At 36.4% G+C, this 26,144-nt stretch overlaps 1 protein-coding gene across 1 annotated transcript in view; it reads right to left on the reverse strand.

The window, feature by feature from the left end:
- LOC141402034 (uncharacterized) overlaps positions 1 to 26,144 on the reverse strand; it is a 1,128,858-nt gene that overhangs the window by 1,066,404 nt on the left and 36,310 nt on the right. The window contains exon 2 of the mRNA XM_073982660.1: positions 2,175 to 2,215. The gene's annotated coding sequence lies outside the window, so the exon portion shown is untranslated. The remainder of the gene's footprint in view (positions 1 to 2,174; positions 2,216 to 26,144) is intronic.

A 26,144-nucleotide genomic window follows, 5' to 3' on the forward strand; every position in this document is an offset into this window, starting at 1 on the left:
TGAATTTCCCGACTGTTGGGCCGAAGATATCCTCCTTTCCAATTTTGGCATTAAAACCGCCTAGAATAATTTTAATGTCATAGGCAGGGCAACGGTCATAAGATTCTTCTAAGCGCTCGTAAAATATATCTTTGTTCTGTTCGTCCTTGTCTTCAGAGGGAGCACGAGCGCAAATAAAGCTGGTGTTGAAAAATTTTGCTTTTAAACGAATTGCAGCGAGTCTTTCATTCAATGGGGTGAAGCTGCAGACCAGTTGTTTTAATCTCCGACCAACTACAAATCCACAACCAAGCTCATGCTTTGTATCATGGCAGCTATAATACAGTGCGTCACATTTAGGTGTTGTTGCGACGCCTTTCCCAATACATCGTATTTCCTGTATGGCAGTAATGTCAGCCTTGTACTTTTCAAGTACATCTGCCAATGCGTAAACTGCACCTTATCTATAAAGAGTGCGAACATTCCAGGTGCAGATTCGCAGATCATGTTCCTTAAAACGTTTGCGGGGTTTGTCAACTTTAGAGGGGTTTGTTTTTCTTTTCTTTCGTTTTTTCATAGTAGGCTGTTCTTTCTAGGAGAGGGTTACAAACCCGACACCCAAACCCAAGTTTTTGACGTTCTTATGGGTGAACGCGCGGCACATTTTAGCTCACTACCTTTAAGGGGTGTTAAAGGCAGTTCCCCAGGTGACACCACGGGACCAAGATAAATCCTAGGCTTTGCCATGTTAAAGCCGGTCAGGTCCGTTCCTTGGTATCTTCCATCCCCTACGGCATAAATGCGGTGGGTAAAAAACCATCAAAATTCCTAAAATCGGAGGTACCGACATTGCTAGATCGACTTAGAATTTTATTTTTATATTTATTCCAAAAAAAAAACATAACCTCTTTATGTTGCTGATACACCTAATTTCACAAGGGGTTAAATGATGTTATTGTTCATTTCGTGTTGTAACTTTTATTGTGCATACTTTTTCTGTTGTATGGGGGGTTTCAAACAAACAAAAAATGTGAGGCAAAAAAAGTTAGTTAAACTGACGATAATTTCTTGTTTTTGTAATTACAGTTGTTGTAATTTTCAATTCAGTTTGTTTTTTTTTTAACAACAGAATTTAAACATGCTAACAACAACCGTCTTCCTCCCTTGCACGAGAACACACATGTGTTGGATGGTTGGTTACCTACCTACCTCAATCCAAATGATATTCAGTTTTGAATAGTAAAACACACACACATTCGTTAGTTTTTGTTTTGATCAGAAAATTTCAATGAATTGTTTTTGCTAGGTTTTGGCCAGAGCAGCAAGTGTGTGATTGAGGGTGGGTGTGTGATGATGAACAAGTGAACGTGCAAGTGAATGCATGAGTATGGGGTATTTTCCACCTTACATTGCCAGCCGCCAGTGGGTAACTGGCCAAGCATAACGAACAGCACTAACTAATGTTGTACAACGTCCATATGGACGAGTGTCTGTTGTTGGTCGGCCCAGCAATGTCCGTGTCATATGAGATGTTCCACAATATCGGTTCCGCTTCGTCCATTTGAAGGGGCCAATAGTGGTGGTGGTGTTGGTTGGCCATTTTCAACGAATTTTAAACAGGTGTAGCTTCTACACCATCTACCCGTACTCTGTTTGGCAAGTCTATCTCTCAATTGTTGGAAATTGTTGTTTTGTAATGCATTCGCTTTTCCCATTTTGTCTTGTTTTTTGATTTTCTTTATTTCTTTTTCAGACATAACCCAGAAATGGTTTTTCCAGTATTACAGTTGTTGCCTGATTGCAGCAGCACGATGAGTATAGACATCATACACCTCGATGTTGCTGCCGGTGATATGTTTTAGCCTAAATGCTATGGTGTTTTGATATTGCGTGTTCTCTAAGCTTATCTAGAGCTTTGTTTTTGAATACACTGATAACGCACACACAGACACTCTTCTCCCCTAATCGCCTTGCGAAATAATAATAACAGCATAATGAAATGTTTTGATGGTATTCAAATCATGCAGAGTGTGGGGGATGGCGGATTATAGATTTATGTTCTTTGAGTATTTTGTGTAGGCTGATTGAAATTTCACTTTTCTAAATTGAATTTAAATTATTTTTATTGTTGTAAAATTTTTTTAAGGAGGAGATTGTTTTAATATTCTAAATTTCAGATAAGTTTGTTCGCTTACCTTTAAAATGAATAAGAAATTTCCACCAATGTAATTGTGTTCTGCAAGAAAAAGAGGAATAAATAGGAATGTTATTTCATTTTGTTATGGGTAATTGTAAATGAATAAGTAAAAAAGTATCAGTCGTCCTTGCTACAGAGATACACCCCCAGCCTGTGTAAATTGAAATATGTGATGTGATAAAATACCAAAATTTATGTAAGTACTTAGGGGCTACTCAGAATTTTGTGGCGTTGTTTGGACGTATGAACTTACCGACAAAACAAGTAAAAAGGTATCAGTCGGCTTTGCAGACAGAGGTATGCCCTCAGCCTGTGTGAATTGAAACACATATTTCCCAAAAAGTATGTATTTAGGGGGTCTTTCGAATTTTGGGCTTATGAACTTGCCGACAAAGATATATAATAATTGTTCCACAAACATCCCATACTGGACAAGAGAGACTTCTCTCAAATCAATGAGTGCAATCCAATTCATATTAGCTCAATGATAGTGGACCCACTGTTTATTGCCGAGTCCGAACAGCGTGTCTTAAGACACCACTTGCAGGGAAGTTTTACATGGCAGACCGACAAAGATATGGATTACGATAAAATATCAAAAGTTTAGCGGGGGAGGAATGGACCGACATAGTCCATTTTAGAAGTGTGTCTTATTTTGGGAGTCAATCCTCTCGATAGGACCATTCTATCAGGAAACATGGACTTAGCCACGAAAACATCATATTGCTGTTAACAGGGCAACTAGTAAAACCTTCGGTAAAAGTTTCCATACGATTCTCGCAGAGACCCTTAATCGCACTTAAACAAAAATGTTGCCCGTTTGTGTGGGTGGTACTCTAAGGAATGGAGCGATAGGGCTCACTTTTGAACATAAACTAAGTTTGGACAAAATATCTCGAGATCCAAAGTTTGGACCAAATTGGTTGCTCCGTTTATGAAATATTGCTGAGTACCTTCGGTAAACATATCCAAAGGATTCTCGCACAGAACCTTAACCGCACTTAAAGAAAAATTTTGCTCTTTCGTGTGGGTGGTACTCTAAGGAATGGACCGATAGCGCCCACTTTTGAACATAAACTAAGTTTAGACACAATATTTCGATATCTAAAGTTTGGACCAAATCGGTTGCTCCGTTTAAAAGATATTGTGCCCACCATTTTAGCGGATATTTTCGAACTTTTGTGGGGTAGGTACCGGAAAGAGTGGACCTATAAGCACCATCTTCGAATTTCATCTTATATTCGTAGAAATGTTTCGATATGCAAAGTGTGGACCAACGCAGAACTCTGTTCGGGAGTTGTCGTGAGCACCAGCCACTACACATGCAGGCCGTAGATGGGTTTTAGCAGATTTCAGGCCATTTTCTCAAGAAATATGGACTTGCCAATGAAAAACTTGTACCATTGTAATAGGGGCCTTCTGTGCAACCTGTTGCGAGAAAAATAAAAACTGTTCGAGACCAGGTCCTAACCTGCACTTTTCCGAAATTTGATGCGGTAGGTATCCGAAAGAGTTGACATACATATATAGTCCATATTTTAACCTGATCTATGTCTTGTAGAAATATTACGATACTCAAAGTATGGACCAAATCGGTTACTGCCTTCGAGAGTTATCGTGCGCACCATTTTAGCGAAAAGTTTTGAACTTTTGTGGGGGAGATACCCAAAGGAGTGGACCGATAAGGCCCATCTTAGACTTGATTTAACTTTGGGTAAACTATTACGATTGCCAAATTGTACATCGAAACCGTTTTATCCGTTCGAGAGTTACCGCGCCCTCCATTCACAACACATTATACCATAGCGGGTTTTTACAGCATTCAGGCCATTTTCTCAGGAAGCATGGAGTTGCCCCTAAAAAAATATGCACTGTTGTAATGGGGGAACGACTACAAGTTGTTAAAACAAAAATCAAAACGATTCGAGATTAGGTCTTAAACTGCATTTTAAGAAATTTTGTGTTGTAGGTAACCGAAAAAGTGAACCGATATAGTCCATATTGAAACGTTATCTATGTCTGGTAAAATTATTACGAGGTGCAAAGTATAGACCAAATCGGTTAGTCCCTTTAAGAGTTGTTGTGCGCATAATTTTTGCGAAATTGTCTGAAACTCATATCATCCAAACATACTTGGATCTAAAACCATTATTTGGATGAGGCTACGACGTAACCTATCGAGGTAACGACTGTACAGCTAAAGAAAGTGTCGACGCCCTCGGCTGCCCCATCAACCTAAAAGGGGAATCCATAGGTGAAAACTCAATATCACCCTGTAAATGTTGAGAACTTTATATCCCCCAATTAGGTAAAAAAGTTAACAAATACCCTTCAGTCGCTGCTTCTTCTGAGCAACTTGTACATATGCGAAGCCGAGCAAGTTCAGTGGGTAGGCCAATATTTTTTGTAGTAAACTTCCCTAACCTGAAAAATTTTAACAAAGTTCCCGTATAAACTGAGGGTTGGGTTGGAGAAACATCATTGTCGCCATGATGTAAGAAACAAAGCTCACCGTCACCTGCAGGGTGCAAAGTTAAGATGATGACAACGTTTTGCGATGAGGGAGGACTTGCCATCCCTATACACCAGTATGCACGGTGCAGACCTGTAACACTTGTTATACACTCCACCCTTTATGTGCACATACTACCGATGAATAGCTGTCCCTTGTGTTATATGCCTGATATTACCTGGGTTTTGGTGGGCAAAACCATCTGGAGCTAGTGCATTTCAACGCTCATCAGGAGTTTTGATTTTTCGTCCTAGGCAATGGCCAAAGGGAAACAGCGCGGGCGGAGACAAATTATATCTCCACATTTTAAACTGTGAACGAAAACGCTACAACAGGGATAAGAGCAGATAGCCACAGTTCGCCAGACATCACAATTGTGGCAACTGATCTGATAAATGGCGTGTACTGGTAACCTGTCATTTCGCTTGCCTAAGATCAACTTCCTATCACCCGACTCATAACCACTGACCGCTGTAATTTTCTTATCCATGTCAACGCTGATCGACAAGAGTATAGAGAATCTATCAATCACCGCTTCAGAGATGTACCCTACCCTTCTGATGTTTGGGTAGCAGAAAGGACGTTCCGAATCATCATCACAGCTGCAGCCGCTCGCAACATACCTGCTAGTCGAAACCCGAAATAAACAAATAGTTAAATCACGAAACAATTAAGTCACTCTCCAACCCTGGAAAAAAGGGAGATAGGACCTCCGTTATGTTGCGCCACGTTACGCTCACGTCCTATCTCCTAGAAATAAAGGGAGATAGGACCTCCGTTATTGTTGTGTATCTCACTAAAGTTCTCAACCTGAGTCTGGAGAATGGAGGTGCCGCTATTGAAACCAACAAATATGAATCGCACAGACCATTATTTGATAACGATTTTTTGCTGAGTGGACGCCAAGTCCCCACCCAAGGTGGGGTGATATTTCAGGAACTGTTCAAATCTACCTATCCCGTATTCCACACACTCAACACGCCATCGAAAACGTAACGTATGCGGCTGATTTTACGATTTTGGCGTCGGGTACCTTTCCTGATGTCATTTGTGAACGGCTGAACTTCTATTTGACTGATCTTACAATTTTTTTCACGCGAGTAATACGCAAATATCCACCACTAAATCGGCGGCCACTTTATTCACAACATAAACTGCAGATATGAGCGCTGAGTAGAATGTAATGGCCGACGGTTCAACAAAAATGTTGATGTTGCCCGCACATGCCACAGATATCTGCGACAGGCTGAGATGTAGGAACAAGGTCTGTGATAAGCACTGTGGTCCACGAATATAAGTGCAACGTGATGATTTGTTCCATAATTTGGCTTTCGCAATATTTTTTCCAAACTTAGTTTATGTTGGAAGATGGGTTATATCGGTCCACTTCTTCAGGTACCACCCCTACAAAAGTTCTAAAATGTTCGCAAAAATTTTGCGCACAATAAGTCTCGAAGGGAGTATCCGATTTTGTCCATACTTTGCACATCGTGAAATTTCTACTAGACTAAGATGATGTTCCAATATGGACTCAATCGGTCCACTCCTTCGGGTATCTCCCATACAGAATTTCAAAAATTAACAATTTATGACCTGTTCGCGAAGCGCTTTGATCTTTGTTTTAACAACTTGTATTTTCTATCCCCATACGACGGCATATCTTTCATCGCGGGCAAGTCCATACTTCCTGAGAAAACACCCTAAAGGGTGCGAAAAACCCCTATGGCACCGTGTCTAGTGGTTGGAGCGCATGATAACTCTCGAACGGATCTGCCGATTCGGTTAAAAAATTTGTCGTTCATAATATTTTGTCCAAACTTACTTTAAGTTCGAAGATAAGCCATATCGGCCCACTCCTTCAGGTAACTCCCCCACAAAAGTTCAAAAATGTTCAGAAAAATTGTGCGCACGATAACTCTTGAAGGGAGTGACCGATTTGTTCCATACTTTACACATCCTTATATATCTACCAGATATAGGTCAGGCTCGAATATGGACTATATTTGTCTACTTCTTCGGGTACCTCCCACACAAAATTTCGGATAAGTTTACTTTAAGAACTGCTCTCGAATCACATTGATTATTGTTGAAGCAACTTGCACTTGTTGCCTCCATTACGACGGTAAAAGTTTTTTTCAGAGACAAGACCATAATTCTTGAGAAAATAGCCCGAAAGGTGTAAAAACCCCCAATGACACCATATGTAGTGGCTGGAGAGCACGATATCACTCGAACTGATCTACAAATTTGATCCAAAATCTGGCCTTCGTCATATTTTGTCCAAACTTAATTTCAGTTCGAAGATGGGCAACCCCGGTCCACAACTTCCGATATTTTTCCCAATATTAAAAAAGGTCATTAATATGATGCGCACGACATCTCTTGATCGGGGCAACCAATTTGGTCCAAACTTTTGATCTCCTAATATTTTGTCCAAATTTAGTTTAATTTCTAAATTAAGATTGAAGATCTGTATAACGATGCTATCCGTTGTGGTCCTGTTTACAGCGATAATATGTTTTCCGTGGACCTGTCATACTGGTCCAAAAGTTATACGATGACCCACTGAAATGACTAGTGGGCGCGATATCTATCGAAAAGAAACTACTCCCAAAATAAGGTCCACTATGTCGGTCCATTCCTACTCCGCAACACTTTGAACTTTAATCCTAATCCACATTTTTGTTGGTAAGTTTAATTGTCGAAAAAGTCCCACAAAAAATACCCTATATACATTCGATCTGTCCGTAGATAAAAGTTTCAATTCACATGGGTATATTGGAACGTATGTAAAAATATACATTTCCGACCCTATAAAGTATATATATTCTTGATCAGGATAAAATTCTGAGTCGACATAGCCATGTCAGTCTGTTGTAATCACTCTAGTGTCGACAATACTTGAGCTAGAGCGCTGCATTTTTTGCACCCGATTTTCTTTTTTCCATAGGCAGGTTAAGTTCGAAGATGGGCTATATCGGCCCACGTTTTAATATAGTCCCCATATAACGGTACTACCCGATTTTCGGTATTTTGAGGGTTTTAGCTACAATTCTTAACCGAACTAGGTGTAATTTGACATTTATGGTTCTTAGGGTCCACAACACTACACCACCAAAAACTGTAAAGATAGGTCCATATAACGGTACCTCCCGATTTTCGGTATTTTTAAGGTTTTAGCTACAATTTTGGCCGTAATTTGACATTTAAGGTCAAGATAGGTCCAGCTTTAGGTACAGCCACCATTTAAAAGTACTTCCCGACATTTGAGGTTATAAAACTTAGCGGTACCTTTCACTTGGCTGGACACATTTTTTAGATTAGATAATTTAGGCATTTGGGGTATCCACGCTCGAAAAATGTGAAAGGAAATTCAAATTGTGAAAGAAAATTCAATTTTAATTAATAGTATTTTATGTTGGAGGGTATAAAAAGTTCGGCCCGGCCGAACTTAACATTTTTTACTTGTTGTATTTTTATCGCATGTAGAGCTTAAAATGGGCTCCCTATTATTGAGCTAGAAATACAACTGGGCTTTTATGAAGAAAATCTCGCCTAGTCTCTTCTAGGATTTTCGTTGGAAATAGTTTTAGATTGAATGCTATAATATTTATCAAACTATTTCGTCCTATACTACAATTTATCACCATACATATTTTTTATACCCTCCACCATAGTTTGTCATTCGTTTGTAACACATCGAACTAATTATTTGCGACCCTATAAAGTATATATATTCTTGATCAGGATAAAATTCTAAGACGATCTAGCCATGTCCGTCTGTCCGTCTGTTGTAATCACTCTAGCGTCCGCAATAATTGAGATATAGTGCTGAAATTTTGCACCCGAGGGTCTTTTTTCCATAGGCAGGTCAAGTTCGAAGATGGGCTATATCGGTCCACTCTTTGGTATAGCCCCCATATAACGGTACCTCCGGATTTGAGGTATTTTGACGTTCTTCGCCACATTTGCAGACCGAATTAGCTATAATTTGGCACTTAGGGTTCCTAGTGATCAACAAACTTGCATCCCAAAGGATATGGGCATAGGTCCATGTTTTTGTATAGTCCCCATATAACGGTACCTCCCGATTTTCGGTATTTTGAGAATTTTAGCCACAATTTGTAACCGAACTATCTGCAATTTGACATTTGAGGTTTTCAGTGTTTATAAAACATCTCCACGAAACATCGTCAACATAGGTCCATGTTTTGGTATAGCCCCCATATATCGGTACCTCCCGATTTTCGGTATTTTGAGAATTTTAGCTAAAATTTTCAACCGAACTAGCTGTAATTTGCCATTTGAGGTTCTCAGTGGTCATGAAACATCTTTACTAAACATCGTCAACATAGGTCCATGTTTTGGTATAGCCCCCATATAACGGTACCTCGCGATTTTCGGTATTTTGAGAATTTTAGCTACAGTTTTTAACCGAAATAGCTGTAATTTGACATTTGAAGTTCTCAGTGGTCATAAAACATCTTCAAGGAAACATCGTCTACATAGGTCCACGTTTTGGTACCCTCCTATAACGGTATCTCCCGATTTTCCGTATTTTGAGAATTTTAGCTGCAATTTTTAACCGAACTAGCTGCAATGATCGGTATTTTGAGAATTTTAGCTACAATTTTGTCTATTCAAAAATAATCGTCAATATAGGTCCATGTTTTGGTATATCCCCCCATATAACTGTACCTCCCGATTTTCGGGAATTTTCAGTGGTCACGAAATTTCTTCACTAAAATTCGTCGACATGGATCCATTTTTGAGGGTCTTCATTGTTTTGATGAAACTACCCTCAATATGATTCTTGAAGTTACCTGCAGCTATAAAACTTTTCCGCCAAAAAATTTAAAGATAGGTTGACTCATTGATATAGCCCCGTAGATGGTACCTTTCACCTAGCTGAACACATTTTTTAGATTAGATAACACTGTGCAACAAAATGGAGGTGAAAGTCTGGGGCACGGAAAATTCCTCTTGGGGAAGAAAGGCCTTGGTGAGTATATTATGAAGCCCGAAGGACAGATCCGCCGTGAGTCGAACTTCCGCGTTATGGCGTGATGAAATTTTTGTTAGAGACCCTGTGGGCCATCAGGAATTAGCGTTATATCTTTGTTCACTGTTGTTTAAGTGCTCTACAAAAACAACAAACAAATATATAAAGCTAATTCATGATGGCTTACAAGGTCTCTTGCAAAAAATTCATCACGCCATAGCGCGGAAGTTCGACTCACGGCGCACAATGTCGCGAGTTCATATTAACTGTGGCCAAAAATAGAAGGAGTTGTCGTAGGTGCATCAATTTTGGTACAAGTACCTATTATTGACTTACAATCATCAGGACAAAAATTGGGTTGGTCGGTCCACGTTTATATATAGCCCCCATAGAACCCTACCTCCCGATTTTCGGTATTTTGAATGTTTTAGACACAATGACCAACCGAAAGTATTCAAATTTTGTGGTTAGTCTTCGGCAGAGGTATCAAACATTCCAACAGAGAATTGTGGGCTTAGGTCCACGTTTTGATATATCCCCCATACAACGGTACGTCCCGATTATCGGTATTTTGAAGATTTTAGCCTCATTATTACACCGAAATTGCTGAAATTTGGTATTTAGTCTTCGTAGGGGGCATTATACCTTCACCTTGAAATTTGTCTGCATAGGTCCACGCCTTCATATAGCCCCCATAGGACGGTAGCTCCCGATTTTCGGTATTTTGGAGGTTTTAGCCTGATTATCACTCCGAAATGGCTGAAAATTGCTATTAAGTCTCCGTTGGGGGACTTATAACCTTCCACCAGAAATATGTCGGTATAGGTCCTCGTCTTCCTATAGCCCCCATAGAACCGTGCCTCCTCATTTCCGGTATTTTGAGTGTTGTGGCCTCAATATCCACCCGATATGACTGAAATTTGGTGGTGAATCTTCATATTGTTTGTGAGCATATTGAATATATCAAACTCTTGTCTTTATATATGAGAATTTTCCTTTAAAAAATTTTTTTGACCGATTAGTGGTCAAAAAGCGGTCAAATTTTTGTAAAAAATCGAATTTTGATTTTCGCTGTTCACAATTTTTTTAAAAATTTAAATTTTTAAAATTTCTCTCGTTTAAAGCAAGATTATTAGGTACTTAATAAGCCCACAAAAATATATGATGATCGGTTCATTCGTTTTCGCGCTATAGCCAACACCGCAAAACGATTTGTTAAAAAAAGGGGTATCCTCTCAGTGAGGTGGTCGCTGAAAAAGAGAAATGACACATTCGTCTGCAAACCTCTGCAGCTGGGACCTTGTGTATATTTGAAGTACTCACTTTTTACTACTCATACAGCAAAAAATATCGATATACACTTTTATACAATTTTTTTCCCACTCCACTCAATTTAACATTTGCTTCAGAAAAGTAATAAACTTAGTAATACAAGTTTGGGTAAATGTAAACACCATATGATTAATATTTACATGCAAACAAAAGTGTAGCCAAGTTTATTACGTACCAAGAGAACTTAGGAACCATTTTTGTAGCGACCGTTACTTTTAAATTTTAAATATTAACGCATTATATAATTTATTAATTTTAGAAAAAACAAAACACAAAAATACGTATTAACTAAAATTGTCGGATTTAAATCCTCATATAGCAAAAACTACTTCACGTATCAGTACCAAAATTCAGATTCTTCTTAATTAATATGTTTTCTATCACTTCCCATCAATAAATTTGTTCAACGAAGTATTTAGTTTTTACCATTTTTGGCCACGGTCGTGACACTGTGCGGCGCATCTGTCCTTCGGGGTTTTTAATATACACACACCAAGGGCTTTCATCTCCAAAAGGAATTATCTCTGCCCCAACATTTGTGTGATATTTGTTATCGAATAAAATAAAATATTTATATTTCATTTGTATTGCAATTAAGTAGAGAGGGGGGAATAATAGAGTGTTGCCACCAAAGAAGAAACAAATTACTTTGAAATTATATTTTGGACAGATAACAAACAACATTGGCTATAAGCTTCGTTAGCAAAACCCCTTACAATAATAACCAGCAAAGCAACTCTCACACAGTGTAAATTTTACATTTAATTTTAGTTTTGCATTTTTGGTCGAAAAATTCCCATCCAGCAACACTTTTGTCACGCCTTTGACTTCATTTTTGGATTTTTTATATTATGCCTAGGGGTAAATGCCTTTTGTTTTTAGTTTCGCTGCCACAAAATCAAGGCAACCAGCGAAAAACAGAAATAAATATAGGAAACCAAGCTGATGCCAAACTTTGTGAAGAGCAGTTTGTTCGAACAATTTTTGATGATGTTGTTTTTTTCTTCTTTTTTGTTATTTTTTGTTTGTTTTATGAACAAAAATGTGTAAACTTTTGTAGCGAGATTTGTGATGGCTTCTGGACAAAAACGGAAAAAGCGCGACCAACCGACAGCCGACAAAATTAATATGGACAGTATTGCGGTTTTGCGTCAAGCATTGCATCAAATCCCTGGCTAGAGGCCAAAAAGCACATAATCAATCTCCCTTTCTCTCCTATGCATAAGTTGGTGGTGGGGTAAAAAGGGGGTAAACTAAAACAGCTTAGATAGAAAGACACAAAACATAAAATCACAAAAAAAAACAAGTACATATTTCTCATTTTCTTCTTCTTTGCAGAGATAAGACAAAGTCCTTTTCGTAGGACGGAACAGAACTTGGCTTGCCAACAATATTTACAATGAAGTCTCTTAAAAAATTATGTTTGTTTTTCTTTCTTTTGTTAAAAAAGTAGTTGTGGCGGAATTATGTTTCTCTTTCGTTTTTTTATGGTTGTTTACTATTACTCAACATTAATGGACACTTTACGCTGGAAAGAAAATAAAATAAATTATATTTTTATTGGTGGAAGTGGTGATGCTGCCGCTAAATTGCATTTGACTGCAGAGATTTATTTCAACTTAATTGGTTTATGATAATCTTCAATTTAACTGGATTGCAGCTATCATCAGAAGAAAAAAAAAACAGATTTTTTCTAAATTATTTATTACTATTTATGAATACCATTTTTTGCAAAATTATAGGAAAAATAAGGTCAAAGTGTCACACAAAACAAGTAAAAAATATCAGTCGGCTTTGCCGACAGAGATATACCCTCAGCCTGTGCAAATTGAAACACTTTTTTCACAAAAAACTTATGTATTTAAGGGGTTTCAAAATTTTGGTCGTATGAACAAAAATGTTGATTAGGATTAAAGTTCAAAAATTTTGCGGAAAACGTACTTAAAGGAATGGACCGACATAGACCATGGGGGTGCCATAGAGGGTTTTCACACCCTTCGGGCTGTTTTCTCAAGTAGTATGGACTTGCCCCTGAAACAACTTTTACCATCGTAATTGAGGCAGCGAATGCAAGTTGCTTCAACAAAAATTAAAGTGATTCAATAGCAGTTCTTAAAGTGAACTTATCCAAAATTTTGTGTGGGAGGTACGGGATGGAGTGGACAAATATAGTCCATATTCGAACCTGATCTATATCTGGTAGATATTATGAGAATGTGTGAAGTATGGAACAAATCGGTCACTCCCATCAACAATTATCGTGCGCACAATTTTCCGAATATTTTTGAACTTTTGTGGGGTAGGTACCTGAAGGAGTGGACCGATATGGCTTATCTACGAAATTAAAGTACGTTTGGAAACTATATTACGAAGGCCAAAATTTGGTCGGAATCGGCATTTCCGTTCGAGAATTATCTTGCGCTTCCACCCATAAACATGGTGTCATAGGGTTTGTTTTTCAACTTTCAGGCTATTTTTTCAGGAAGTATGGACTTGCCCTTGAGGAAACTTGTACCGTCGTATAGGGGACAGTGAATACAAGACGTTATAACAAAAACCAAGGCGATTCGAGAGCAGGTCCTAAACTGAACTTTTCCGAAATTTTGTGTGGGAGGTTCTCGAAGGAGTTAACCGATTGAGTCCATATTGGAACCTCATCTAAGTCTGGTAGAAATTTCATAATGTGCAAAGTATGGACCAAATCGGTTACTCCCTTCAAGAGTTATCGTACGCACAAATTTTCCGAACTTTTTCGAACTTTTGTGGTGGAGGTACCGGAAGGAGTGGACCGATATAATCCATCTTTGAACTTGAACTAAGTTTGGACAAAATATTACGAAAGCCATATTTTGGACCGAATCGGCAGATCCGTTCGAGAGTTATCTTGCGCTCCAACCACTACACACGGTGTCATAGGGTTTTTTGTAACTTTCAGGCTATTTTTTTTCAGGAAGTATGGACTTGCCCCTAATGAAACTTACAGCGTCGTATAGAGGACAGCGAATACAACTTGCGTAAACAAAAATCAAAGCGATTCGAGACCAGGTCCTAAACTGAACTTTTCCGAAATTTTGTGTGGGAAGTACCCGACGGAGTGGACCGATTGAGTCCATATTGGAACCTCATCTAAGTTTGATAAAAAAAATTACTCGATGTGCACAGTATGGACCAAATCGGTTATTCTCTACAAGAGTTATCGTGCGCACAAGTTTTGCGACAATTTTTGAACATTTGTGGGGGAGGTACCTGAAGGAGGATATGGCCCATCTGCGAACTTAAATCGAATGTGGACAAAATATTTCGATACCCAAAATTTGAACCGAATCGATTGATCCGTTCGAGAGTTATCGTGCGCACCAGCCTGCCAGACAGACAGAATTGTCTGAAACGGATATCGTACAAACATACTTGGGGTCTAAAACCATTATTTCGATGAGGCACATTTTTGGTCGTATCAAAGTGTAAATACCCTCTTTAGCCTAAAGGCTGAGGGTATAAATATTATCTAACAAGCATGAAAGTCGTTAAGATCTGCCGAATTTTTTACACCCTCCACTACGAACTGCATTGAAGTAAATAGGAACACTTAGTTCCTTTCGTTTATTAAAGTACTAAGTTCTTCCTTCAAATTAAGGCTTATTCCTTGGAAGAATAGATATGGTTGTATAGAATTAGAATTTTTTGCTGATCAAGAACATATTGTTACGAATGTAACTTGTAGATTTAAGGTAATTTAGACTAATTTCTGTTAATTTAAGAATTGTAACGTAAATTTTATTAAGCCTTTAGTTGAGTTAAATCGAATTTACAACAACAATTACTCTATAAGAATTCTAAGCACAACTTTTCTTTGTGGATTCGATCTTGTTATTATTGTACGCATTCAGTTCTCTCTCTCATTTATTTCTGCAACAACAAATATTAAGTCTGTCTGGTTACTTTTCCAGCAAGAATTGTCCAGCAAGAACTTTCTCAGAGAGTAAGGAGTTTTTATTCTCTTTTGCTAGAAAATTATAAAAAGTAAACAGACACCTTCCCAGCAAAAACCAGCAAGCAATCAGCTGACTTGCCAAAACAGAACAATTTGTCGGCCAATGAAGGAACCAATGGAAGCAAAAATGTGTATTTTATTAAAAATAAAAAAAGAAAATGACCCAAAAATGGATCTTTCCACCTCGCAACTTTGTTCTACAAAAAAATAATACAATTGGACTTGATATTTCCGCAATAAAATTGTTTTTTATTTTCACAAACATAAATCAACGAAAAATTAAAAACAGATGATTGATTGTTTTCAGGAAGAAGAAGACTTGCAAATGTTTGCTAGAAGAAATTTGTCCAGCAAGAATTGGCAAACTCTCAGTGAAAGAACTGTCAAAATGTCTCTCTCGAATTGCTCTCTTTTGCTGGTTTTTTGTGTTAACAGACGACTTCCAGCAACAATAGGTACAAATTTTATGGTAACCAGACAGACCTATTATTGCAATTATGAAATTATCGCTTAGTCTTGATTTACATTGTTTACTTAGTGGTGTTTTACATTTAAACGACTGCTCGTACGAGATTTTGTCTCCTCTTTGTGGTGGTTATTCTCGTTAAGTCCCGGGCCACACTAGAGTAATTTCAATGAAATTTTGACATGAAACTTTGCATTTTTTTTGGGAAAAATGCATAATTTCAAGAAACTAGTGTACACGGTTTCATGTGTTCTGCAATTTTGCTTTCTTGCAATATTCGTATAAAACAAACAAACCGTTTTATTTTACATTTTCTTTTACTTTCATGTCAAAATTTCAGTGAAATTACTCTTAGTGTGGCCCGGGACTAAGCAGAGTTGCAAAACATAGTAAGAGAAATTGAAACAAAATGTAGTTTTGCAATGAATTTGTGCATAAAAAATTATTTAACGCATAAAATAAATATTTTTTATATGAATTTTAAAATTTTTATAAAATGCCTTCTTTTTACATTAAGTATTTTTAACAAAATGTACACTTTGTACAATGTTACAAAAAAATGCAACCCTGTGAAATTTACGAATATGATCAAAGAGGAGACAAAATCTCGTACGAGCAATCGCATAAATGTAAAACACCACTTAGTTATTGTTGTTGCACCCTTTCTTTCTATTTACTTTAACTATTCGATTATGTTTCTGCATTGTAACCCCTTCTCCTCTCCCTTATTTACTTGAACAGCCCCATTACTAGTTTTAAACACTCACCGGTCTGTTTGTATGTGCGTACATGTGTGTATTTGTCAATTGGATTGCATTTCGCCGGAACATATTAGAAGCTCCTAGATCAAGGAGACTAGAACAGTCTATGTAGCAGCGGGCACATATAAATACGGGAAAGGAAAAGCTGGGAGTTAGTTATGATCTGAACGCGATATTTAAACCGTAAGTGTAAGTAAAGTAGAAACCAACTAAAGTGAAGTCTTGTGTGAATAGCTGAAGTGAATAAAGTCAATAAAGCATTGTAGAATCGTAATCTAAAACAAACCCTGTTTTATTTGGTACAAATCGTATCGGGGAATAAAACAACGTCTACACGGGATTAAGTTCAAACCCTAATTCCGTAACAATATATATATATATATATATATTAGGCCGGGGCGATTTGTATGGAAGGAAAAAAGTGTTATCGGGCGCCTGGAGTTTCTGATTCTTGGGATTGTACTGAGCAAAAAAGTCAACTAGACCATATGTCTACGGTGAAAATCGAGCCCCCGGATTTTGACTTGAAGTTTTTTTTCAGGGATTTTCGGATATCTTGGCAAATAACAACCAAACCACTGATATTTTCGATCCAACACAAAGACAACAATTGTAGCCAAGACAATAATAAAGAACTCTCTAGTACATCGCAAAAGCATTGGAACGCTCCTTCAGGCAGTTATGGCCTCGAGAAGGTGCACATTTTTCGGAAAATATCGATAAAAGACACTGTGCTACAAAATGGGACTCAAATTCAGTGGGTGGAAAATCCCTTTCGGAGATGAAAGCCCTTGGTGAGTGTACTAAGAACCCAAAAGGAAATTTTCACCATAGGTCAAGTTTCCGAGATATCGCGTGATTAATGGTTTAATTTTGGCCCCTTAATTTGCGAGAAAATAGCTTTATATCTCTGTTAAACGTTATTGTAGCTTCATTTTGAGATTACATGTCTTCAGTCAAATCGAATGGTGAATCTTTTTGTAGAATATTTCATCCCTCTAACTCAATTCCTTCCATGTCCTTTTCGTCCTTTATTTTTTGAACCGTAGTAAAAGTACCACAAGATGAGATTTTACTGCATCCAAATATTCTACAAAAATGTTGTTCAGAAGATTTTAGGTACGGTTCTCATTGATGACCAATCGATATTTCCCCGTTTTCAAGGTCCTTTTTGACATTTGCCCGTATTTTGTTGAGAAAACCGTGTTTTGTTTTTATGTATATTCGTTATTGGTCTGTGGTGCATCTGAAATACTTACCATAAATAGCTCTTGTAATGACGAACACGTTAATAACAAATTTTATTGAAGGATAGATCCGGTTATCTAAACTTTTGAACCGGATATTCTGATATCAAACCCGATTTTGGAACCGGTTTTAAGTAACCGATTAATCGTATATGTATATCATTGGAAAGCTAATAAAATGGTCAATCAAATGACAGCAAGTAGCTGATTACAACTTTCTTGGTTCCGATGCTAGAACAAAAAATCGCGTTCGTAAACCGATTTTGATGTAAAATATCACTGGGTTGACGTGGTTCAAACTTCTGAGTTATGGCGAAATTAATTCATTCTTGATGAACTTTAAGTGCATGATAACAAAACAAAATAACACAAATTCATCTCACAATAACTCAGAAGATTGACCTATGACATAACTGTCTTTCCAGATTTATAAAATATCTTAATCGACTTTCATAGCCAAAAATAATTTTTCAACCCAGTGATATTTTACATCAAAATCGGTTAAGAAATCGGTTTTTTTTTGTTCTAGCTTCGGAACCAACAAAGTTGTAATCATGTAATCAGCTACTTGCTGTCATTTGATTGACCATTTTATTAGCTTTCCAATGATATACATATACGATTAATCGGTTACTTAAAACCGGTTCCAAAATCGGTTTTGATATCAGAATATCCGGTTCAAAAGTTTAGATAACCGGATCTATCCTTCAATAAAATTTGTTATTGACGTGTTCGTCATTACAAGAGCTATTTATGGTAAGTATTTCAGATGCACCACAGACCAATAACGAATATACATAAAAACAAAACACGGTTTTCTCAACAAAATACGGGCAAATGTCAAAAAGGACCATGAAAACGGGGAAATATCGATTGGTCATCAATGAGAACCGTACCTAAAATCTTCTGAACAACATTTTTGTAGAATATTTGGATGCAGTAAAATCTCATCTTGTGGTACTTTTACTACGGTTCAAAAAATAAAGGACGAAAAGGACATGGACGGAATTGAGTTAGAGGGATGAAATATTCTACAAAAAGATTCACCATTCGATTTGACTGAAGACATGTAATCTCAAAATGAAGCTACAATAACGCTTAACAGAGATATAAAGCTATTTTCTCGCAAATTAAGGGGCCAAAATTAAACCATTAATCACGCGATATCTCGGAAACTTGACCTATGGTGAAAATTTCCTTTTGGGTTCTTAGTACACTCACCAAGGGCTTTCATCTCCGAAAGGGATTTTCCACCCACTGAATTTGATTCCCATTTTGTAGCACAGTGTCATTTATCGATATTTTTCGAAAAATGTGCACCTTCTCGAGGCCATAACTGCCTGAAGGAGCGTTCCAATGCTTTTGCGATGTACTAGAGAGTTCTTTAATATTGTCTTGGCTACAATTGTTGTCTTTGTGTTGGATCGAAAATATCAGTGGTTTGGTTGTTATTTGCCAAAATATCCGAAAATCCCTGAAAAAAAACTTCAAGTCAAAATCCGGGGGCTCGATTTTCACCGTAGACATATGGTCTAGTTGACTTTTTTGCTCAGTACAATCCCAAGAATCAGAAACTCCAGGCGCCCGTGATGCTGTTCAAATCGCCCCACTCTAATATATATATATATATATATATATATATATATATATATATATATACATATACATATACATATACATATATATATATATATATATATATATATATATATATATATATATATATATATACATATATATATTTATACCGGACAATGACAAATATAACTATACAACATAATTATATCTCCACATTATTGTGGAGGGTATTAAAATGTAAGTAGGTTGGTCCTAATTTTTATACTCGCAGTATTTATGCTAACGAGATTATATGGTGGTTTCTGAGTGAAATCGGACACTTTTTCAAAATGAGAATTTTGATCTCCCTTATTTTTTGCTGCGGTGATGCTGCTCATCAGCAAAACATTTTAGTATATTTTCAGAATTTTTTTGACTAACTATGTGCAAAGATATGCTTATAATTTCTTTAATATTGGTCCAAATAGAAAAAATCTTTTTTTTTATATTTTTTGTTGTTTTATCAGCTATCAAATAAAAAATATAAAAAAAATTGCACAGTAGGCTTGGATGGAATTTTTGCGATTTAAAATTTAAATCCAATTTTTATCAACGATTGTACTCTTCGTTTACAGCCATATTATGTTTTCCGTGGACAAGTCTATGCTTTCTGGCAAACTGGTCCAAAAGTTATACGATGACCCACTAACATGACTAGTGCGCGCGATATCTATAGAAAAGATATGACTTCCAAAACAAGATCCACTTCCATAATGAACTATGTCGGTCCATTAATTCAAGTACCTCCTCCGCAACACTTTTGAACTTTAATCATAGTCCACATTTTTGTCGGCAAGTTCAAATGTCCAAAAAGGGTAACAAAATTCTGAAAAGACTCTGAATACATTCGATCTGTCCGTAGGCTGAGGTTATATCTCTGTCGGCAAAGCCGACTGATACTTTTTTACTTGTTTTCTTTAAAAATCCTATTATAGCTCCGTTAGTCCTGTGACATGAAGAAAAGAAGCAAACCTTTTTGTCCTGACGTCTAACGACCTTCTTGAAATTGAGACTTTCATCTATGGGCTGATAGAATGCCGGCTGACCGAAATCTGCGAGGATGCTGTAGAAAATTTGGACATGGTCGAGTGGACTACAAGTTGTCTGAAACCGATTTGGTTTGCGAGGTATATTAGCTCAGATATATATAAGTGAGGTCTGACAACCGTTATTTAGAGAGCGTTTGACTTATCAATAGTCATCGGATTTTAGCATGTTTTTTATTTCTTATCCGATTGGACTCAAATTTTGGATCTAGGCGTTTTGAGGGTCAATTTTTCGATATTTGGGGTGATATCAAAAACATGCAAAATATATGCAAAAAATATGCAAAATATGCAAAAAATATGGTAAATATGCAAGTGTTTTTTTTTTGACGAAAATAGTCAATTAAATTTGGAAAATCGTCAAAAAAGCATTCTAAATTAAGTTTTTTGCCGTTTAAAAAAGATTTTTGCAGATTAATATGTTATTGAGGCTCTCCAGATATTCCGCCGCAGCAATAAATCTGGACTAATAAGACTTAAATCAGTTTTCACAAGGTGAGAAAATGTCAAATGACCCAGCATTCCTATTACAACATAAGTTGCTTCCTATACAAATGTTGGTAATAAAAAGATTTCAAAAACTAAATCAAAAATGTCAAAATCAACGTGTCCAAATATGGTGATAGTTTATACTCGGCCAAAATTGTCTAGCAGAAAAACAAAGGAGCTAGAGTTAGTCATCGCAATTTTTGTTTAGATAAAAGCGCAATTTTTTCTAGATTTTGGAAAAAAGGTTCGTTTTTTAGCGCAAAATGGGAAAAAGTACCATTTACGATTCATCCAGGTTCTGGAATATAACTATAATTAGAAGTATAAGTTTTGAATATCCACATATTAGATTTGAATATATTTTATAGTGTTTAGTCCTTTATTCAGTATATACCGGCAAAAATTTTGGCAATTTTTGTTCTTTGTGGTCAAAAAGCTTCTTTGGAAAAATGCTCTAACTGCCGCTTTAATATTATTGACATGGTTTTAGTTTATTTCACTAAAAATACGTAATTTTATAATGCATTATTGTTATACCCATCCACGATGAACAATAAGCAAAATGAAAAACACCCAATGATTAGTGCAAAATGACATCACTCAGAAAAACCACACAATAGCGTGATAGTGGTAAAATAAGTCAAAAAACCTTTGAATTATCTTTAACATGGCAAAACCACTCACATATTTCTGCTAGAAAAGCATTTGGAATGCTAAAAAAATATAGTTCATTCATTCCTGCTACTGTCGAAAAGTCATAACCCTTTTGTATACACAATCAATTAACTTATACCTTCCCGTGTACTCGATAATTTGTACTAATTATTACAACTGCTTCGAATTGTTTAATGGAAAAGTTGCTGTAAAAATTGTTTCAGCAACATTTAGTAAAAATTATCGAGTATAGGATATAACACCTATTATAACACATTAGTCTTGTTGTATAGGATATGAATAAATATATTAAGAAAAATATTGGACGCAATATTGTTATTAATGTTGTACAAAGGCACTATGCACCTAAAAGGCAAAGATTTCAAGCAATCTTAATTTCCAAAAAAAAAAAAAAATTAAATTTCACATCTGCCCCGTGTTTTGCTTACATCCTGATGTAAACTTTAAAAACGTCATATTTCTAGCTCTACTTTCACAATCTGATTGGATTTTCCTGTAATTTATGAAAATTGAGTCTTGTTGCATGGTAAATTAGTAAAAAGTAAGGAAAGGAACAAATACGAGCAATGTCAATAAAAATGTCCGGATTGTCGTGTAGAAAAATTTCACTATTTTTTACACGTAGAGCACTTTTTACTTCTTTATTTTATTTAAAAGTTCGGAATTAGCAACTACAATTTAAAAAAAGTATTATGATATAACTACCACAAGTGATTTAATAATAGAAAATAATATATTTTCTTTACTATTCGTTAATCCGGACAATTTGATAATTCGGACACCGCCGAAACCTGTGGTGTAGGGATTATCGAGATTATACTGTATATATGGGAGCAATATCCAAATCTGAATCGATTCTTACCAAAATAAATAGGGATCTCCAATTTTTATGCGAATTGGTCTATAAATGTGACCAGTACTTAGTTTTCAAAAAGACATGGCCAGATGGATAAGTACGAATCTATGCAGATCATCAAAAGGAACTGTGGGTCTATTTCGTTTCCTTTTGCATGTTGCAAACTCATTCCCTAAGACAGTGCAATCATGAATAAAAATTCCGTGCGGAATATGTTTCCTTTCCCCAATTTCACAATTGTTTATTTCCATATTTATGCCCAAATATATATATAAATATTTTTGTCCATTAGACTAGAATACGCCATAATGAAGCGAATCTAGCAGTTTTCAACTTTTAACAAATATTGATTTTAAAAGAATTTCACTTTTTATACCCTCAGCCTTTAGGCTAGAAAGGGTATATGGGCAATATTATTGAAAATTTAACATCGTTGAAGCCAAGGTTTACCCCTTTATAACTAGCGAAGACTTAGACTTGGCAAAAAATATTGGCCTTCAAAGTTGATTTGCGTGGAAGCTGTGGCTATATTTATGTTAAAAAATAAGTAAAAATGGGTTGAAGCCACCGTGTCTTTTTTTGTTTTCTCTCGATTTGTGATTAAACCACATTTTCCCGATTTTCCTGTCAAAGTGAAAGTAGAAGCCAACTAAATAAGGATCATCCCACCAATGTATAACTTTTCAAAATTTGATATGCGTCAACCATTAAATGATGCTGACATTTTGAAGCCAGATTTTAAGTGTTTTTTGAAATTTTCTTATAATTTCGTTCCGCAAACAGTTTCTTCAAAAAATCATATGTAGGAATGAAGAACTCACGATTCTGATTTATTTGATATATGTGTCGTGAATGTAGCCTACACAGCTTCAGAGAAATCTGTATCCAAATACGAAAAATTTGTGCGAACAAATTTCTAAAAATCATATATTTCGGGTCTAATTTGTACAATTGGCGTTCGATTTACTCGTGCATGATTGCAAATTTTGGATTTTTACGTTGAGGATCTAATAAATCATTACTCGTTAAAATCCATCTACTAAAACGCGAGATAGGAGAAATTCCAAGGTAGAAAAATCACCCAATATTGTTTTTGAAAATATCGCTCATTTTATCGCGTATTCTGTCGGCCGCTTGCACTGCTATGAAAAAACTAGTGCAGCATCTTCCTTTTTGCGGAAACAGAGATTTAAAAACTTCACTGATAAGGGAACTACATTCATTTTATCCCAAAAATAGTGTGTGATGCTACATACACGGTTCTTGACTGATTGCCTTGAAATAGGTATATATCGATGCAGATTTTCATGGTGACACTAAACCCGGATGCGGAACGAAATTGTATGAACTTTGCGCAAATTAGCGATGTTTTATAGGTTTTTTAATGCTAAGATGCAGCCGATGCTACATCTTAGCGTCCAAATTATATTTCGAAAAATATATACAAATTAAAAGATATGGTCTTGCTGTACATGAAAATCACATGCGGACAAAACGATTTTGATAATTACGCGATTTACACATATTTTAATAATGCATATAAGTTAAAGCGGTTTATTTGAACTCTATTTCCGTTTAAGAAGTCTAATGATTTATTTCAACAACCCGATAACTTTCCTCAATGGGAAACCTTCTATGTGAATGTAGATAAAGCCAAATTCGCCCATTTTCTTGGGAGTTTCAAGAAAAATAAAAGAAGTACTCTTATAGAATTTTTCGAATATTTTCAACTCTAGAATGCATGTGAAAACTATTATTCCAAACCAACATTTGTTTTTTGCTTATTTTGGCTATAATATCCTAACTACTATCCCGATGATTATAAGTTTGGTCTCATTTGATTCCCCGTGAAGTCTTTCTTTAAAACTGTTACTTTTTTCTAATTTTTGACGGGTAAATGCACCTATATTTTCAAAAAATTCGGATTACATTTAAAATTTTTCCAATTTTTTGTAAATTCTGCGAATGCTGAGTAACATTTTACAAATATTATGCAATCTACTTAATGACGTCACTTCGTGATAACGTTTTAGTGACAATTGTGCTCAATAAAATAATTAGCGTTTTTATAATAATTTTTTCTTAAAAGCAGAAGTAAAAGCGCGATAACATTTGTAAGCAACAACCAAAAATTTGCTCGCGAGCGGATTTGTACTGTGGAATTTTTTCTTTACCTATGTACCAAAAATCGTTAATGTAGCGCGAAAAGAAAAAAATTAATTTTTTGGAAATGGAATATGAAATAATTGGCAACATTTCCCATATACACTTTCATACGGGCAAAATGTGCCTCATCGAAATAATGGTTTTAGACCCCAAGTATGTTTGGACGAAATGTGTTTCAGACAATTTGGAGTCGATTGAGCAATGCCCGTCCGTCTGTCTGGCTGGCTGGTGCGCACGATAACTCTCGAACGGATGAACCGATTCGGTTCAAATTTTGGCTTTCGTAATATTTTGCCCAAACTTAGTTTAAGTTCGAAGATGGGCTATATCGGTCCACTCCTTTCGGTACCTCCCCCACAAAAGTTCCAAAATGTTCGAAAAATTTGTGGGCATGATAACTCTTGAAGAGAGTAACCGATTTGGTAAATACTTTGCACATCGTGAAATTTCTACCAGACTTAGATAAGGTTCCAATATGGACTCAATCGGCCCACTCCTTCGGGCACCTCCCACACAAAATTTCGGATAAGTTCAGTTTAGGACCTGCTCTTGAATCTCTTTGATTTTTGTTGCAACAACTTGTGTTCAGTTCCCCCCATACGACGGTACAAGTTTCATCAGGGGCAAGTCCAAACTTCCTGAGAAAATGGCCGGAAAGTGCAAAAAGTCCCTATGACACCTTGTGTAGTGGTTGGAGCGCAAGATAACTCTCGAACGGATCTGTCGATTCGGTCCAAAATTTGGTCTTCGTAATATTTTATCAAAACATAGTTTAAATTCGAAGATGGGCTATATCAGTCCACTCCTTCAGGTACCTCCCCCACAAAACTTCAAAAATGTTCGGAAAAATTTTACGCACGATAAATCTTGTAGGAAGTGACCGATGTAATCTATACTTTGCACATCCTAATATATCTACCAGATATAGATCATGTTCGAATATGCACTATATTTGTCTACTCCTTCTGGTACCTCTCACACAAAATTTCGGATAAGTTCACTTTAAGACCTGCTCTCGAATCTCTTTGATTTTTTTGAAGCGGTTTGCATTCGCTACCTGCATTGCGACGGTAAAAGTTTTTTCAGGGGCAAGTCCATATTTCTTGCGAAAACAGCCGAAAAGCTGTAAAAAACCCCTATGTCACCATATGTGGCGGTCGGAGAGCACGATAACTCTCGAACTGTTCGACCGATTTGGTCCAACATTTGGTCTTCGTCATATTATATCCAAACTTAGTTTCATGGGCAATACCGGTCCACAACTTTCGGTACTTCTCCCCAATATTTAAAAAATGTCATTAAAGTGCTAGGACGATATCACTTGAATTGGGCAACCAATTTGATCCAAACTTTGGATCTCCTAATATTTTATCAAAATATAGTTTACCTGCACTACAAAAGTTCAACATTTGTGTCTTAGTGCAGTTAATTCCTAATCCACATTTTTGCCGGCAAGTTTAAATGTCCAAAAAGGGCCACAAAATGGCTGAGGGCATATATCTGTCGGCAAAGCCGACTGACACTTTTTTACTTGTTAAAATTATTTTCCGTGCGGAAAATTCAGAGGGAAATATTCATGATTGCCCTGTATACATATGTTTTTTATATGTTATATGTTTTTAGTAAAATATGAAAGATTTTACGTAATATTCAATATTTTCTTAGTCTTAATTTTTAGCTCATTTGTTTTTCTTCAGACAATTTTGTCAGACATTTCTGATTGAGTTTTTGAACAAGTTTGAATTAGAAAGCAACTTATGTTGTAATAAGAAGGCTGGGTTATAGGAAATTTTCTAAGTCTTTTAGTC

This window comes from Musca autumnalis, unplaced genomic scaffold (assembly GCF_047663935.1).
Source record: "Musca autumnalis isolate F117 unplaced genomic scaffold, ASM4766393v1 scaffold_1, whole genome shotgun sequence".
Lineage (NCBI taxonomy): Eukaryota > Metazoa > Arthropoda > Insecta > Diptera > Muscidae > Musca > Musca autumnalis.